The sequence below is a fragment of the Ambystoma mexicanum genome, chromosome 8 (genome assembly GCF_040938575.1).
Source record: "Ambystoma mexicanum isolate Mex_15411 chromosome 8, UKY_AmexF1_1, whole genome shotgun sequence".
In the NCBI taxonomy this organism is placed as follows: Eukaryota; Metazoa; Chordata; class Amphibia; order Caudata; family Ambystomatidae; genus Ambystoma; species Ambystoma mexicanum.
In genome coordinates this window covers 978,022,346-978,041,599 of record NC_090929.1, presented here as the reverse complement: position 1 = coordinate 978,041,599, position 19,254 = coordinate 978,022,346, and positions in this window count along the sequence as shown.

Sequence of the window (19,254 nt, the reverse complement as noted above, 5' to 3'; positions counted from 1 at the left end):
TTTTTGCTTCAAAATTACTGGGTGAGTCGGAATCCTTGGCGATCTCTAGTGGGTGCCTACAAAAATATCTAACAGGATTTGGTAGAGACCTATCAACATCCTTAAATGGCTTTGTGATTAGATGACTGAAAGAAAAGTCATGGGAAAACTGAGCCACCACGATTTTTGTGGTCACTATAGATTACTCACAAACTTTTGACTCTGTAAATCTTTCACTGCTGTGGTAAAATTGAAAACCTGGAAGATTCCTCTGGTTTTGTTGTCCATCTTGGTCAGTATTCACGAGAACAGTTTTATTCAGGTATGTTTGGACAGGCTCGGAACCCTGGCAGGTAGCGTCCAAACTCTGAGAAGATTGAGACAGGGTTGTGGTCTGACTTTACCTGACAGATCTGGGTGAACACCTGGAGCAAACTAGTTTTGCACCACCAAAAATGTCCCACTTACCCATTCTGTACCTCACCTATATGGATGACATAATTTTGCTGTATAAAACACAAAGTCAGCCTACAAAGGCAGCTGATTTCTATCCAGCAATACTCTATTACAAATGCTCTAGTTATAAACGAGAAAAAATCTAATGTCATCCGCTTTGTGGGTAATTTAAGGAAAAATATTGTGTTTAAGTGGCGGGGCACAAACAGGTCTTGACACTAGTTTTCTTATTAGTTCCTTACCATCGCAGAAAGTCATGTTTGCACGCTCCTTGGACAAGTAGATAAACTAACGGCTCAAAGCAAGAGGATTCACAATAAGTACTGTCATTTTTCTTTGAGGCCTTTGATTGATTTCTTTAATATGAAGGCCGTACCTGCCTTATTATATGGCACGGAGACAGATGCAATTACTTGATCTATTGACTGGGGAATGCTTGAAGCCCGCCTTTGGTGCAAATGTGTAAAGCTCCCAGACTGTCTTCTGATTGGTAGTCTGCAGTTTGAATTGGGCCAAAATTCTATGAAGTGTTACTTGAACTGGAAGATGCTGTCACTTTATCGAAATGTACTGGTTCCGCCTGCTGGTTCATTGTACAAGGATTGAGCATGCGCTTGGTCACTGCTGAGTTCTCTCCACTTAGGAATACTAGGAGGGAAGTGGACAGGATTCTAGTGCAATGCCACATGCAGGTATCAGAAATGGTGGATTGTCCAGCCAGGGCCAGAAAGAAACTATCTGATTTTGATTGGTCACATACAATAGAAAGCACAAACTCTCTTAAACTATATAAAAACCCCTTGATTGTTGATAGGCACACAGGTACCATGGAATTGTATCTTAGAAGGTTCCCAAACGCCTATTGGCGTTCAAAGTGTCTGAGATTTTGTTTGAATATGTAACCAACTGCTGAGGTAAATCAAAAAAGATCTTGTAACAATGACATCACAGGCAACTGTGGCTGCTGTAACAGGACAGGAATATTTCAGACTTGATTCCACATTTTGATGGAATGTGAGGCCCTAGGTTCGGTAAGAGAGCAGCTTTGGGCTAAATATGTACTTGACTTCAATTACTTAAATGTTTCGGATTTCTATAATCAATTGACTAGCGGCGAGGAAACCAGGTTTACGTGCACAGTAATACAGTTGCTCTATGCTGCTGGGATTATTCAGCAAAAATGGTGAGTAAGAAATTAATTTTAAGAGTCAACATTTTTTTAACCTCTTGCTGATAAATTAAGATTATGTTTATATAAGTCAGCACTTCAGATCCTTTGAGAAATATTTTTTATCATCATTTTATATCAACATAAAAAGGTGTAGTGATGGCAAAAATGTATTTTGATATATTAGGTGATTTTAGGCTGTATGTTTTTGATGGTGTGATGACGTGTGTGCTTTTAACATTTGGATTGAACTGTATTACACTGTATTTTAGGTTATGTGATGAATGTGTATGTTTTGTATCAGGTTGTTTTACACAACCAATATTCCAATAAAAAAATATTTATCTGTTTGCCAAGGCAATAGTTGATATGAGGGTTCATGATGTTTGATCTGAGTTGAGTTGCATAGTATCCCTCCAAGAGGGATTGGTGTTATGGTACTTTGTTTGAATTGTTTGCTTGGATTTGCACCACTGGCATAGTACTGTAAACGTTAAGGCGAATGCGGCATTTAATGATTGTGAATGTCCCAAAACGTGAGTCATCACTTTTAGTGAGTAATCTGTTGCAACCAGTTAACAAACAGGACGTGTAAGTACAAAAGAAAAATGTACTATATTCTTTGGTGCAAGTTGCTCAAGAGGAGAAAGTAGTAAACATAAACCAACAACTCACTATCAAATCCATCTCTAGCAGCCACCTTCCAACAGAAACTCTCAAAGCAGTCATCTAGATCGCTCACTCAACAGTTCACCCAACTTCAACAGACATGATATGACTCATGCATAGTACAGCAAGTCCATGCCCATCAAAGCAGACAAACTGGGCCTGATTTGCAAGGATTTGCACTGGAGCAGAGATGGAGAGGCCCACAACTGTCACTGCTATTCCCCTGCTACCTGATTTACAAAACCAAAACGTGGAGACATTCTGGAGATGCTTTGAGAACGGATTTGTGTATCACATTTGCATGTGAGCACCTCAATGATGCTCTAGACACATCCAGATCTGCCTGAGTTTTAAATTGCATGAATAAGGTTTAATGTAGCAGGCATATATGTGGGATACTCACAGGGATCTCCTTCTTGGCTCCAGTGTAAATATTTATGAATCAGGCCCATTGTATACAATATACATATGGTAAGCGTACAAGACTGAAAGGATGGAGAAAATGTTCATAGGATATACTCTTTGTGCTTGTAAAAGGACCAGCTACATTAAATCATTCCACTAGCCCACTAGTTGGGTCTGATTTACAAAAAGCGTTTTCCAATGGGAAAATCCAATTGGAAAATGCTTTGTAAATCAGGCCCATAGAGCAATAATGGTTTTCCTCCAAGCCCAGCAACTGTATGCCAAAAGCTTCTTGATATTCGTCGGGTATAGGAATTGGGTGATTAGTGCAAACATATGTAACACATTGAAAGCATCCACAGCGTTTATTTAATAACTACATTTAATTAACCATTGAAAGGAGAACAAAGAGTTTGTCAAATTATCATCACCCCAACAAAAGCCCAAATCGAGGCTAGTGGCTGTTGCACAGCAATAAAGATAGGTACGTGATGATGCAAATAAAAAACAAAATAAAAAAAGAGAAGAAAGCAGGTATCTGCTGTGTCACTGTGACACTGTGTCAAACTTGACCGAATAACCGCAGATACAGAAGTTCAGAACTGTTCATGGTTGAATGGAAACAATGCAGGAAGAATATAGGGATTTTTTGCAACAATATTTATGTATGAGTTTGACACTTTTGTTCTTATCAGTGAGGTCATTTTCTGCTAATTGGACGAAGGGTATTTTTCTGGGCCTTGCAATTGATCCAAAAGGACTTAGGCTGAAAATGTCGTAGTTCACTTACACATCCACCTATAATCATACAATGCATGTTAATGGTATAGCAAACATGCCTACTTCAGAAGGTGACGCTAAAGGCAAGGTCATGGAAACCTGCTGAAAATGTTAATGGATTAAATGCTCATATTTCTTTAAAAAGAGGTAATTTAAAAATGATTGATGAGTTTATCTCTGCAGCAGCAATCGGATATGACAAAGTACACAGCATACCTACATAATATCGTTAAACAAGGACTTGGCACACGCCATATACTGCTCCGCTTCTGTTGTGTAACAATTGGCACATGTGTACCCTAACAATGAAAGCTTTGGAAACCAATGAGAAGTACACATTTGCATGTGTTGGGGTCTGGACTCCGGGGAAGGAAAGGTTGTTTGTGGAGTTAGACAGGGTCGAAAATCATCACGATAAAAATAATTTAACTGACAAGTGCACCACCTACTAATATGCTTTGACACATATGTTTTTGACGAGAAGATTGAGAAAAAATACTTCAGGTGCCAGATTTGCTAACTTTTGTACCAGTGCATACAAAGTAAGCAAATGCTTTGATACTAACATGTTTCGTCTCAATATGTGTTATCAAAACAAAATGTGCACTTGGGCAAAACTAGTTTTGTACTAAGTTACACATGAGTGTGGGAGCCCCTCTACTGAGAACGAACATGGGTCAAATACCCTGTTCTATGGAATTTCTTCCTCTCGGGAGGCTCTACAACCAGGTTTTATCTCAGTGCACGCTTCACAGAGAAAAATAAACATTTGCATATGTCTTTGTCCCACACACAAGGGCAGTCCAGCACCGAAATGCTAGGCAATTCTCCTCTGAATAAGACTACCATTAGCAACCCCAGACACGTGTTTCAGCGTAGTCATGCCTCATCAGTGAGTTGAAGATGAGCCTCTCTAAGACACAGCGAGCAAGGGGTCCACATCTGGATTACCCTGGATTACCTAATGAGCTAAAACGTGGTTGAAGACCCTCCTGAGTGGGCACCTTCCCAAAGAACAGGCTATTTGGCCATGTTTGTTCTGGGTAGAGGGTCTCCCAGTCCTCGATTTGTATGTTTAGTAACTTGGGGTTTGACCCTAAGTTACCCTGGGTTAGCCAGACATGGGCCCCTTGCTCACTGTACTTAGCGAGGTACAGCTTCACCTCACTGATGAGGTCCAACTAGTCTGAAACAAGTGTCTGGGGTTGCTGTTGGTACTCTTATTCAGAGGAGAATTTCCTAGCATTTCGGCACTGGACTGCCCAAGTGGGTGGGACAAAGACTGATATGCAAATGGTTATTTTTCTTCTGTGAAGGTTGCAGTGAGCTAAAACGTGGTTGCAGACCCTCCTGAGTGGGCACCTTCCCAAAGAACAGGTTATTTGGGCGTGTTCGTTCTCTCTAGAGGGGCTCCCAGTCATCTTTCTGTAGTTTTTGTACTAGGTTTGTTGCATGACATGAAAAGCCATGTGTTCATTACATGATCACATCATTTCATTTAACCCAGTAGCATTCATTGTAAATAAAACAGGGCTTTATTTTACTCTAGTTAAATGTATGAAAATCTATGTTATCTAAGGCAGAAAAAATAGAGAATGAAGAAAACATTTCAGCATGCCTGGAAGCCAGGCTTGGGGTGGGCAACATTGTGTTACAATCACTAATCTTGTGACCGCCTTAAATCTAAGTTAAAAGAGTAGTTATTATTTTGGATGGTAAGGAAAGCTTATTGAATTACCCATTTCTGAAAAAGGTCCATCACAATGCATAACGTATTATTATAAATAGCTACATCACGGAAACATCCACTAATATTTCCTATGTTCTGAAATATGCCCCCCAGGACATTTTAGCTTTCAAGTGCTGTAATCCAAAAGATGACTTTTTCAACCATTGACCACGTTATTCAAGCCCAGAAAATATTCCACATTCGCTGAATATTCTCCTTCAGGCAGCAGAGGACACAATCCATGGCTAGGTGAGCTAGAACCTTCGACTTGATAACTCCTGTTTGCTTTATGTAAGACACCATCACAGCATAGTGGACTTTCAAAAGGAATCAACATTGCACTCTATCCCTGATGAAGGCCACTGTCATCCAGTTAATGTCTCCCACACAATGGGCACCGTAGCCAGATTGAATGATGTCTAACTCCAGCACAATGTGACATTTCAGACTTGCTCTGAGTAAAGATCACTCAATCCAGTTGTACGAAACGGATGTTTCTTCTTTATTCTTCAGTTACAAAATATGAGTTCGCATGTTAGATGATTCTTAACATAGAGACAACCAGTGGCCAATACAGTCTTCAGCCTTTGAACTCCCAGTTCACCTTATTTCTCCATGACTTGCACCCTATATTGCGGCCTTTTACACATCCTGCACATACAGAGCAGCTTGCAATCAACATCTAATAAGCATGCATTTATCCTATCAAGGGGAAAGAAAAAAAAAACACACCACACCTAGACTCTATTAGTAAATAACTTGTGCTGTTCAAGGCTTGCATTTTATTTGAAAAAAAACGCTACAGGATTTATTTCGCCAAAGTCTCTATGAGCAGAGCACTTGCTGTCCTTGTTAAATGCTGACTTGTTAGACACTAACATTCCCTATAAAAAGTTTGACCCAGGAAGGGTTCCATGTGATAATATCCCTGCAAAAATATTGTGTACAAAAATTATGACATATTTTTGTGGCGATATTACCCCATGGAACCTGCGGGGGACACCCCCGCAACCACCATATATTTTAAAAGGGAGCGGGGGATACCCCCGCAACCCCCCATCCATTTACCCCATAAATTATCCCCACCAAAAATATCGCCTATGGCCGTTCCCGACGACCATATGTATGGCGATATTGTGGGATGTTTTTACCCATGCATCCAAGCCCTACCATAAAACTGTACATCACTGGCATTGAAAACATCATGATGGCCAGAACTCCCCAGTGAGTGCACAGGGAAAACATGAAGAATAGGCTGCCACCCATTTTTGCCTATGTTGTGAGCACAGGAGGGCACTGCCTAAAACCACCATTGGGCTACACACACAGTAGCCTGAAACCATTGGGAATGGCAATGCTGATTGCCAAAAGCAACCCAGAACTGTGGGGAATTTATTTTCTTAATGTCAAAAATGGATGCAATACTGGTGCTCACCACCATCAGACTTTTGTGTAAAACTGAACAAATGAACCCATACCAGGCCAAGGAAAGACTTGCCTAGAGGTGGATACAATGTAAAACTATATTCTGAAATGACTTGAAGGAAGTAATTATTTAATGTATATATAAAAAATAGCTGGGGATGTCAGCATCTTAAGTGAATTTGGGTTTAAAGCCACTAAAATCAAAATGTTTAGAATAAATGAGTGACCTACTTGTGAGTGTCACATAGGTTGCAATTGTTTAAATGTCATAGTTTTGAACTTAGAATCAGCATTCTAGCTGCATGTGCAAAAATTGTAAGTTGGATTTGAATGTAGAAAACTGGGAACTAAAGTGACATTTAGCTGAATTCTGCCTGGCCACTACCCCCGACAGGAGTTGAACTGGCTCAACAACTCTTCCCAGGCCTGTCTGCATTCTGCTGCCCCTGCCAAAAGGAGATGACACCTCTCTGATTGGATTAGGGGAGGAGCACCTGGGGACTACAGGAAAATAAACAAACCACTGTCCCTGGCTCAGGCAAATGTTATATTGGGGGGGTCGTAAAATGGCTTCCTCTTGGGAGAAACTGGGAGGGGCAGTGCCTGTGAGAGCATGCTGAGCTTGGGGGAAGTGAATAAACCAGAAATTCCACCATGTGCTTTGGAAAACCACACCCCTATGGGGCCAGAGCATGATTTTAAAAAGATGGATAATTCATAGTGCGGACTTGTAAAAATTATATAAATAACATCATCATTCTTGTGATTTTTCGTGCACATTTTAAGATGTGTTAGGACCCTGTGGTATGTTCTTGGGGATAGTAGCGGAAGAAAAGGTTGTTACTCCAAATGTATGCATGTTAATAATCTGACACTTTATTATCTGAAACCCATATCTCTGGTGCACATTTGTGTAAAATCTGGAAAGGTTTAGAGGTCGTTATCTGGATGAAAAGGGGAGAATTCTGTCATAAGTGGACACAACATCGTACAAAGACAGGGATCGGATGGTTTGGTGCTACAGAAAATATGTTAACTGGACCTATAATATTAGAAAAATGGTACATAGATAAATATGTGTTTGGGTCAGAAATAGATTTGTGTGCAATTTGACAAGGGGAGGTTCCTCTGACCATAAAACCTACAGCATCACTCTGACACTCCATTTCTTTCACCCCAATCAAGGAAGAGATGAGGAACCGGCCAATGATAAGGGAGAGGGGCAGGCTTAGCTAGGCCCAGGCACACACCCATTTTCAAAACATATAAAAGGAAAATTGAAACCCAGGTAGAGACATTCACTTTCCACTTTCTTGCGGGACGCTTTGCCGGGAGACTTCAGACTTCACATCCAGAGATCCAGACTTCAAATCCATCAATCTCCAGAGACCAGAAATTAACTCCAGAATTTGTAGCAGAGAGGCCTGAATACACAAGCTGAATCCTCTTCAACAGGCCTCAAAACCAACCAAACTATTCAACAGCCAGGGAGCTGTTTGAATTCTTTGCCAAGAAATTTTGCGAGAACCTGTAGCAGTACCCAGAAAACAGTGCTGTATCCGGAACCAGAGAGAACCAGAGACCAGATCGCTGTGAAGAACTGCTAGCAGAAGCTCAGCCAATCCTGACCCAATCGGTGACGAAGTCGCATTCCTGTCCAAAATCTAGTGTGACTAACCAGCTAGCTCTGTGCCAAAACCAATCTCTTAGTTTAAAATAATCTAATCCAAACTATTTTAGCCTATTAGAACTGCCTCCTAGAATCGTGTCATTCTGTCATCTTTAAAACTGAAAACTGTCATCTGTCATTCTGAGCTTTAAAATTTCAAATCCGAAAAACTACCTTTACTAAATTGGCCGTATCTCCGGAACCGTTTGTGCTAGGAGCGAGTTTTAACTGTCATCTTAAAGCTAAGATTCTAAGCTTTCCAACGAACCTAGACTTCCTACTCCTTTTAGTGCCTCCGTAATTGCGCTCGACGCACGCGACTAAATTGCCGCGATTTGACATTTTGCTTAATTTCAGCCACATGTAAAAAGATTTGTCCTTGCTTTCCTTTGCTGAACTTCGTTTTCAACCTGACAATCATTCATAGAGCATTGCTAAAGTGATCCTGAACTAATACAAAGTAGCTGTCACCCACCCTGAACCTCTAGAGGGAATTAAAATCATTTTAGCATATTTTTCACTTCTTTGCATACCACATCAAAGTATATTACCTGTGTTTCAAACCTCTACCTGTTTTCCTCTAAGCTTGCTAGGGAGGAACTGAATTATATTTGATTGCATTCCTGAGAACTGTGTGCTTTCCTTCCACTCTTTACCTTGCATAAAGGGGGGGGAGGTGAATTGTCAAAGAAAAGTGATTACATTGTCTTTTTTAATTTATTATAAAAGTATGATATATATATATATATATATTGTTTATTTTTCAAATAAACCTTTTAATTTGCAAAACAAAACCTACTTCTTGGCTCAGTGGGGTCAGGGGGATTCTAAGAGAGGGGTGTTATATAAGTGTTGTCATCCAGAGTAAACGAACTGGACATAAAAATATATCAATAAGGGTTTCCCTCAGCATCCCAGACTAGGCATTGACTTAGCTGTAGTGTTGAATTGAATCCGCTTACAATATTTTTGGTGCCGATAATATTACCTGATACCCCAGGAAGATGGTTCCATGTAATAATGTCCCCTCAAAAATATCGCCATGAAAAAAAATTGCCAAAAAGTGATGTTTTTTGGGGGGACATTATTACATGGAACATGCGGGGACATCCCCGCAATCCCCAAACCTTTTTTTATTTTACATGGGGATCGGGGGACACCCCCTCGACCCCTGCTGCCCTTCTCCCTATATATATGGTCACCTATATAATGTCACCACAACCTTTTCCCTGCAACATTATATACGGCGACCATATATATAGGGATATTATTACCTGATACCAGGAAGATATGCCTGGAAATACGACAACAGGAGCCTCATTACTTTTACCAATTTCTCTGATGTATATCGACTGAAAACTGGTAAACAGTCCCTTCTTGCTAAGGAGGACGTGAATCTTCAGAAAGTGAAGGACAAATATCGCTGTCACTGTATTGATGGGGAATTTTTTGATTTTCTGATTGCGAGATATATACGATATCCCGATATTCAGACAATAAAGACCGCGGCATGGCAATCATGTTTTATGAATTACCAAGCATCCACCACTTCGGGGAGTTTTGTGAAATATCACAGGCTGAAGACATTCTGAAAGGGAGGCTTGAACCACACACTTAGCCCTGTTAAAATAAATTAATGACATATATGGGAAGCTGAAGCATTAGTATCGTAACATAGATGCTCTTATCTGTTCTTCAAATCCAATCATGCCAATAAATCCCCTGGAGCATGATGTCCTGAAGGAGATGAATGGCTGCTCACCAATCACTTGTTGAAGAGATACAAAGTATAGACACACACACTTTATTTCTCTTCAGCTATTAAATTGTTGATGATAACATCCATAACATGCTAAAAAGCTATTGTATTTCTTCGGCCACTGATTCTTGATCCCCACAATATAACTCCAACAGGACTATAACCCCTGACAGGCTTTAAGACATGGACATATGATCCTCTCAGGGGTCTTCCACTGTCCCAATAACTGGGTTGGAATGGCAATTGACATACTAATCATTGAAGCCCCAGAGTCCTTCTTGGAACGTTTGACCTTGTTCTAGTGCTCTTAAAATGGGGGCACCCTGCTCCATCGAGAACAACGAAAGATCCTGGTTGCGAATATCCACCTTATCAAAGTGCAGGCCTTTCTGTGTGTGCAGGAGGCCTTTGCAGATGTGTCCATCTCCTTCACAGAGAGGTTGTAGATAGTACGGGAAAGATTACATATCCATCTTATGAGATGCTCATCTCGTAAATGCAAAGTCGACTATGAATATGTTCTGGCAACACTGCCGGGCTTGTATTTACACATAACCAAAAAGGCGTGTTGCATTCAACCTCTCAGATTCATGAGATCTTCTATGGAGCCAGACAAATTAGACCAATCAGTCCTGTCAATGATCTTAACCTTTGGAATGTCTGTTTCCTGTTATTGTTTCCAGTAGACATGATGGATTCCTTATTGGCTGCCCATCCTACATTTCTCTATGAGAACTGAGGCATTTTTCCAAGAAAATGTGAAAATCCTCGATTTAACAAATCATGGTATGGTATTTCCCTTCCTCTTTTATGAGATGAGTATGGGGGTACCACATTCATTGAAAACAAGTGCTCACTTTCAAAACATGTTTGTAACAGAACGGGTGCAAGAAGAACAAGTTGGAGTTGTCCAGCTTGATTCAATTTGGTGACACTTTCAATCACTCAAATTTCTGGTGATCAAGGGTGCACCACATCACGACCTATTCTGCCTTAACATGTTTTTGCACGAGGGCCCCCTTGGTCTGATCACCCTGCCATCTCACAAAGAACCCTACAATGCTTCTGAGACAAGAAACATGATGCACCAGATTTATTTTTCCCATTGTGGGTGGTCCTAAGTGAAAAGATATTTTTAAAAAGATCTTTTCACATAAAGACTGATTTAGAAAGACTGTTCCATGACCACAGAGAGCTGTCTTTCTAAACACAACTGTCACATCGGTGCCGCACACAAGTGCGCGCAGGGGCTGACAGACCGGTCGGGACCTAGATGCGCAGGACCAGGAGAACAAGTAAGTGTGTGGCTGTGTGGGTGTTGGTGAGTGTGTTGTGTGTATGTATGTATTTGTTTTGGTAGAGTGGGAGTTGGGGGGTCAGGCTGAGAGATGGGGTGCGTGGGTGCATGTGTTTTGGTGTGTGTGTGTTGTGTGTATGTATGCATTTTAGTTTAGGGGAGCAGGGTGTGGGGTGGTCGGGAATAGGGGCTGGGGCTGGGGGGCCAGGAGGAAGAATAGGGGTCTTGGGGGTGAAACCCCCTGAATATGTTAAAAAAAGGGAAACCACATTTTAAAGGTCTCAAGAGAAAAATATGTTTACAATGCCGGTTTTCTGATCAAAAGAAAATCAGTCAAAGTAAATCAGTCTTTTCCTCTTGAGACCAACCGTGTGGGCATGTTCCAGCACTTGAAATACCATAAACAATCTAGTTTTGTCAATTTGTCATGTAACGAACACCTGTGCTAGTGGTATTTTCTTTGTATATCAAGTGTTTGAGAGAAATAAAACCTCTTCTCAATGAACTAAAATGTATGCTTAAATGTTACTTTTAAATCTAAATTATTTTCTATTTATGATACTAATAATCTTAAATACTATTTTTAAAACTTAAGACTTTATAAAACAACATTTCCTAAAAAACATCAGAACTATATACAGTAAGTATTGCTTATACATTGACTTGCTATATATGAGTTTCCTTAATAAAATAAATATTTACACACAAATGAAATTCTATCTCAGTTTATCGAAACATCTGTATATGGCAGATTCACGTAGGATGTCAACATTCAAATAAATGCACATTATATGGCAGCACTGGCCATTAACGCAACAAAACCCCTGAAATTCAGCTAAAGCCACCTTAACTTTGTGCCTCCTGTTGATCAGCCTATGACCACACTGATGACATCACAGATGACATCCACAATGACATCACTGGTGCAATCACTAAGTGCATCATCTATGTGATGGCATTAGACATAACATCATTTATGACTTAGCTAATGAAGGTTTTCATGATCTCAATAACAATTTAGCCCATGGCCTCGACTGTGGACTTTGCCATGGCCAAGGCGGTGGCCCCTGTTAATGGCCAAAGGCCATGGCTAGTGTCTGTTTGGTGTTGTGCAAAATACAGTGGGTACGGCCTAAGGCCGTGGTAACTGGCCATATCCGAAAGTCATAGCTAGTGTACCCTTAATGTGTTAAAATATACAGTTCACACAGCCGGAGGCTGTGACCACTTCCTGTGGCTAAATGCCATGGTTAGTGGCGGGATTGTATTGTAAAATATACAGTGGGCATAGCTGAAGGCCGTGGCCACTGACAATAGTGTTGTGAAAAATACTGTTGAAAGACCAAAGGCCGTGGTCACTGTCCATGATATGATTTGATATGACATTTATAACACGCCTATACACATTAGCATGGATGAAGCTCATGGATAGTAGCCCCTAAATGTGTTAAAATATACAGTGAGCATGGTCAAAGACCATGGCTAGTGGCCCCTTAATGTGCTTAAATGTACAAGGGGCTTGGCAGAATTCCATTGCCACTGACCATGGTCGAATGCCATGGCTAGAGGTCCCTTAATGTGTTAAACTATACAGTGGGAATGGCCAAAAAACTGTGGCCACTGGCCACGACCAGTTAGTGGACTAATGAAATCAGTGATTTCTTCAGTGATGGCATCAGTGATGTAATTGATGACATCATTAATGCCACCAATGATGTCACTAGTGATGTCATCAGTGATGTCATCATTGTGGTCAAAGGCTGTGCAACAGGGGGCACAACCTTAAGGTGGCTTTAGCTGAATTTCAGGGGTTTCGTTACATTCAAATTGTACCTTAGCGTCCGTACATTTAAAGTTTTTTTCACTGAATTTCAAGGGTTTTGTTATACCATAGCTTCAACATTTTCTTTCTTAAGATCACTTTATTAAAACATATTTACTTCAACGAAATAAAATGTGCTCTTCAAAATTGCTTACCTGATTTCTTGCATGGATGCCTGATTTTGTCTGCTCAGTCACCATAACATCTGGGAAAGACGATGCCATATATTTTAGAATGGAAATATAAAGGTGAAGAGTGGTGAAGATTTCTCATAATAGTGCTGTATGATTACTGACTGTATTCGAGTAGTCAACCAATTAAGGTTGTGAATATTAATCATTTTGTAGCCAAAAATCTACTCACTGAAACAAACTGTATGCCTAAAGGTTCATTTTACATTTAAATTATTTTCTATGTATATGATACTAATTATCTAGCATACTATTATTAAAATGTATGACTTTATAAAACATTGAAGGTTAAGTGAATTATGCTTGGTGAAGGGGGGTTGTGGAGAGGCTGCGTTAGGGACAAGAGTCACTGAAGCGTGATAGACAACTCTGCATGGGTAGGGTCGCTTCAATAAGCACTCAGGTAACAAGGAATCTGTTTTTGCATCAGTAAAATCTAAATAGATTTGCAGCAATGTCATTGATTCATGTACCTGCCGAGGTACTATACTTACAAACAAATATACAAGAAGAGTATCATAATAACAATAACTACATGCACAAAGCCAATGTTTAATTTCTGTACAAATCTTTTATTATGAAATGTTCAGAGTAGTTTATGCAACCATAACTAGGAAACCGAGACATATAACCTAGCTATGTCATTAGTTTTACAAAAAGAAATACAGACATGCCAACATTGTACAATTATTTTGAATGCAAATATTTTTAATGTCTAGTCATACCATTATTTGAAATAATAGTTAGACAAGAAAAAGTTCCCAATATGTAAATACATGAATACTTACTACAATCTTAGAAGTGTGTGTTTTTGTTTTGGCCACCTACACACATAAGAAGTTCATATTGAAATTTCATAATCTACACTTCAACTTTCACATTTGTAAAACATGTATATTATGTAATATGTCTATTTGCACAGACGCTTGATTATAACTGCAGAATATAATCCTGAAGTTGTCAACCAAATGATAAAGTACATTTTGGAAGTACCTCAGAGACACCACAAACTGATGTTTAAACCATGCAGAGTGGTTATGTGAAAGGGCCATCTAAAATGGGTATCTTTCCAATTAATCATAACTACCACTTAGCTTTATCACGTTGAAGAAAGACCTAAAACACATTTCTGATACATGTTTCTACAACACTAGGGCCCAACATGGAGCGTGGAATCCCTTTTTTCTATTCCATAGAAGTTTACTTTCAAATATTCTAATTATCTCTAAATTGTCATGAAAATACATCTATTCAAATCTGTGTGCCTCCTTTTTTTGGCCACATGCACTCATAAGAATTTAATAGCAATTTTGTTTAATTTATTAGACAAAATTAATTGCTATTTATTACACAATATGTTCTTTTTTCATATATACATTTTTAAAGTCCTGAATGTAACCACAGAACACATTCCCATACTTTTGTAGAAACTACCACACTTGAAATAGAGGTACTTCAGAGAATCCATAAACTAGTACTTAAACTAGGCTGATTTCCTTCTTATTTTACAATACTTTTTCTAAAGTTTGTGTGCTTGCTTATTTTTGCAACCTACACACATACGAATGAAAAGACAATATACCTAAATCTTCCCTTAAAATTGTAATTTGTGGTCAGAACTATTTTCTCCTCAAATTCTACTTTTTTTGCTCTACTACCTACTGTTTACTTGTTTCAGATGTAAACAGTTATCAACAGCTACACTCCCTAGCATTCAAAACAATATACATGGAACCACATATAGGGAACACTTGTACATTTTAAAATATACAGTGTTTTACATAATAAAGCAGAAGTAGAAGATTGCAAAATGCTTCTTTTTTTGTCATTTATATAATCTTGACAATCTTATATATACATTTATTTAGTAGTGATGTTATATTGCAATCTAGTAAATATATAGGGGGTCATTACGACCCTGGCGTCAAGGGTTTAACGGCGCCGATACCTTTTTTAGGGCGCCGTTAATCCCTTGACGCCTGATTATGAGGTCCCTTTGCAGCTCCCGACCTTAATGGCTGGTCTAGACCAGCCATTAAAGTAGGAACCTGCAAAGGTACTTCCGATGTAATTACGGTACTGCAATTTGCGGTACCGTAATTACCGCCTTTCCCAGTCCCATTGAGCCCTATGGGGCAAAAATGGGAATGGGGAAGGGCCAATGATAAATGGGGAATTACCGCCCTGCCAACCTTTGAATGGGGCGGTATTTCCCCATTTACCATTGGTGGACTGGTTACAATACCAGCAGCAACCATGGTGCTAATAGCGCCATTGGTTACCGCCGGTGTTGTAATGAGGGCCATAGCCTTTAGTTTACAGAAAAGGCTTATTACCTATTTTCCCATTTTAAACATTCATTTAGCATATCTATATTCACAAAGAATACATAAAATATTTTAAAACTTAAGTTCTAGCAACCTAAGCATTCTTTAAACACTTTGGCAATCTAGCTTGGTGTCTGACTATAGAGGCATTGCAGACAAGCCAAACTACTTCTGTATACACCTATATTGTGAAATGTCCACAGTGAATGGATGCTCCCTCATGAAAAATGACTGCACTTTTAAAAATGTTTTTGGGGAAATAGAAACCTGACTGTTTATAAAACTCATAATCAGAATGCTAATGTTCCTACCATCTATACTATATTTCTGAAACGTTATTAAAAGGTACTTATTAAAAAATAGATTTTGCTTTGTTGACCGTAAATTAAAACCACAGACACTGCATTGCATATCATGAAATGCTCTTATTATGAGATCAGAAAAATTCACACTTTTCTAATCAGGGACATTAAGATATCTAAAATGCCAGTAACATCTCAAGTAATTTGCTCTTTGTAACATTGTGGACACTCGTGCTTACACTCATAAGACATTCCTACATATCTATCTACACTAACTCTTTCCTGCACTAAGACCTCAAAAATAGTCATGAAAGGTTCTTGACTATCTTCCTGTGGATTATGAGAGAATTCTTCTCTTCCACTTGCAACAGCTACTACATTTCAAATTGACATTGCCGAATGTGTATTGTGTGCTATTTCAAATACAGATAGTTTAACAATTGAAAACTCAACACATATCTGTTCCTCTACTGTTGAATATATTTCTTGCATCAGTGGTGTTATTTGAAACAACATGCACAAAGCTTCATTTGAATAGCATTCAAGTGCTGCTTGAAAACTAAATCTGCAGTGGGAGTATGTCATATTTATTTGACTTTCCAACACTGCTAGATACTCTTTTTTTGCACAGTTAAAAGGAACCACTTCATTTGAATGTTGGTAAACTGGTAGCTTACTAATTCTTGCTAAAAGCTTAGCAAGTAGAGGTATGTGGTCAGGATGAGGAGCATACAATGCACATAATGTATTAAATTCCTCAATGCACGAAATGTCAGCTGCCATTTTCGATTCATCCAAGTTTATTCAAAATAAAACTTCAATATATTTTACACATGCAAGGGCTACATATGACATTCCTTCTTTGAACACTGAACGGCCAATGCCAATCAGTGGCACTTCTAAAGTCAACCCTTGTGATTTATAAATAGTAATTGCATATGCAGAACACAATGGAAATTGTGCTCTTTTCACAAAGGTATCCTTTAAAAGCATGAATTGTGCAGAGGTCCAAGAAATCAAATGAAGTTCCCCTACACAATCAGACTTTACAAGAATATGATTAATATGTGTACTGTGAGGAAAAGTGAGAAATGCAACCACTCTTCCCATTGCTCCATTGACTAGAACAGTTTCTACATTCGAATTCCTCTTTAACATTACTCGTACATTGATGCACAGTTTAAATAACAATTCTAGACTTGCTGTTTTAAAATGTTAATTGTCTCATTGAATTACACATGCCTTTGCTGTTTATCTAACTGTAATGGCATAAGATGGCCATCTAATACATTGCACAACTTTATTTCTACATTGTGTTGCTTCTCAGAGAGCAGCATAGTAGAGCTGAACATTCACACTCTCTAAGTATACACAACAAAGCAACATAAAAAATGTTATTTTCTTGAAGAGTCAACAGACCATCAGATGCAATGCAATCTGCATGGAACATGTTAGAAAGCAGTTTCCCTTTTAAGACTGTTTTCATATTCTCCTCATGGATGCCCACACAAATCTTATGTATTTCTGCATACTCTTAAGTCTGAATATTGCCTCATAATAATGGTAAGGTCCTCAATTTCAAAACAATTCCAAAGGTTGAAATGACCAGTGCTACTTATATTGTTTTGGCTATCCTTAGATTGCAGCATTTCGAATACTGGTTGACCTTTCACGGGAGTTAATTGTATCAAATCTCCAAAAACAAGGAAATGTTTACCTCCAAACAAAATGTTCTAGTCAGTCTTTAAGACCTCTTGCATTCACAACTGAATGAAAGTTAGCATCAAGTTGGACACCATGCACACTTCAACTATAATCAAGGTATTTCATTTTCTTAAGCCTTTCCCTACTTCTTGTGCTGTATGAGATACAAGTTTTCAATACTCACGTTTATTGTCATGCTCCACTGGTAGCATCAACAATTGATGTAAAGTAACACACCCTGTGTTGAATGATGCTATACCTGTTGGAGCAGTTACCATACATGACAGAGAGCAATCGTTTATATTTTGTATCATTGCTCTAAATGCATGAATTAAAAAAGATTTTCCTGTTCCCGCTTGTCCACTAACATACAACAATAGAGGTCTGTATTGGACGCAAGATCATTCATGCCTGTCATGTTGTAAACTGTGTAAAAACCTATCTTGGCTTTTATAATACACTTGCTTCTTCTCTACATGAAGTTGACAGATTAATGTGTCATAATTTGCATGTGCAACTTTAGTCTGTTACATTGCACTTTCTACTCCTTCCATGGCTTAACTCCAGTTTGAATAATTGGCTCGCCTAAAACATTTTGACTTCTTTCTGCAGAACCTTGACTACCTTCTGGAGACTCTTTTGCCAATTCAGCTGCCAAAAGTTCTTCTTTATGTGTTATTTTTTCCAGTAAGTCTAAGTACTGTTCAAACTTTGGATATGTAATTAATTATTTTTTTTACAAAAAATTATTGTTCAAACGTTTGAGAACTTTCAGGCAAATCACTCTCTCCTCGCCATGAGAAGAACAACTGCAAAAGCCAAACATAAAATAATACCTTTTTCTCTGCAGTTTGGCAAGACAGTTTCATGTGGTTGATGAGACTTGGCTTTTCATGACTCACTAGGCAACCAGTACATCCATGCACTCTAAATCATCCTCTGTCATTCTTTGATTCAATGTTTTGATATGAGTAGCATTCTGCTACTTCATACATTCAAATATATTCCAACTCTGACAACCTATTTGAATAATAGGTATCAATCACTTTGGTTCTCAAGATCTCGGTACTATAAGGCACTCTTTCAGCTAACTGCTGAATTTCACTCTAAGGCTTCAGTGCCCGATTTCTTGTAGTAGCTGGCCCAAGACCTAACCATACTACATTAATGCTCCATCCATACATTGGTAAACTAGTTAGCCGATATGCAGCTTTGTAGCTTCCACACTCTCTATGAGAGAGCATCATCAGACCAAAGCTTGGACGTTTCTGGCTAAGACTTTTGTCTGCTGATAAGTCTGTCCATACTTCAGCTGCATTGCTTTTTTCAGCTTTTGTCATGTATGTTGTAAAATAACGAGCAAAACACACACACGTATTGGACTGTTTAGGGTCTCACACCTATTGACTACCCTATTCATTATGTCACACAAACAAGTCTCATAATTTATTAACCACAGTTTACATTTGTTAATTTTACCAAGTGTGCAACTCCTACCAATCTTGCCCTCCAACCATACTAAGCTAAACCATCATGTAGTTTCTACCCAGAGGTTGCGCTGATGGTCCTCTA